Genomic DNA, 1,012 nt, shown 5'->3' on the forward strand with positions numbered 1-1,012 from the left:
AGCCACTTTAGTCATCCATGTATTATAAAGGACAGTGAAAACCCCATCCCCACCTCCTAAAGCTCTCCATTCATCACAAACAACCACAAACCCCACCCTCAGCCTCTAAAGCTCTTCATAAATTACACAGATGAACCAGAAACCCATCTTCAGCCCCTCAACTCTTTCCTATAGCACAAGGAACAAGTAAAACCTCACCCTCAGTACCAAAAGCCTTCAATATATCACAAAGAGCAACCAAAATATCCAAGTTCAGTCACTTAAATTCTCTATGTATTATAAAGGACAATGAAAACCCCACCCTCAGCCCCTAAAGGTCTCCATACGTGACAACCAACCAAAAACCCCAATCTCAGCACCTAAACCCCTCCATATATCACGAAGAGCAACCAAAACCCCACCCTCAGCCCCTGAAATCCTCCACATATCAAAAAGGACAACCCAAACCTCACCCTCAGCCCCAAAAACCTTCAAAACACCACAAAGAACAACCAAAATCCCACTCTCAGCCCCTAAAGCCCTCCACACATCCCAAAGAACAGCCAAAACCCCACCCTCAGTCCCTAAAGCCCTCCACACATCCCAAAGAACAGCCAAAACCCACTCTCAGCCCCTAAAGCCTTCCACACATCCCAAAGAACAACCAAAAACCCAGGCTCAGCCCTTAAAGCCATCCACATATCAAAAAAGGACAACCAAACCTCACCCTCAGCCCCTAAAACCTTCAAAATACCACAAAGAGCCACCAAAATCCCACCCTCAGCCCCTAAAGCCCTCCACATATCCCAAAGAACAACCAAAATCCCACTCTCCGCCCCTCAAAGCCTCCACACATCCCAAAGAACAAACAAAAACCTCCTCTCAGCCCCTCAAAGCCTCCACACATCCCAAAGATGATAGAGAAGCGGTTCACATTTAGCAGGATCGGTGTTTCTGCGAGTCCTGCTGGAGACAGAGCTGGAGGGAATTTGCCTTGGCAGCCAAGGCAGTGAGTCACGGACTCATGGAATGA

This window comes from Malurus melanocephalus, unplaced genomic scaffold, assembly GCF_030028575.1.
Source record: "Malurus melanocephalus ecotype Western Australia unplaced genomic scaffold, MMel_1.1 scaffold_176, whole genome shotgun sequence".
Lineage (NCBI taxonomy): Eukaryota > Metazoa > Chordata > Aves > Passeriformes > Maluridae > Malurus > Malurus melanocephalus.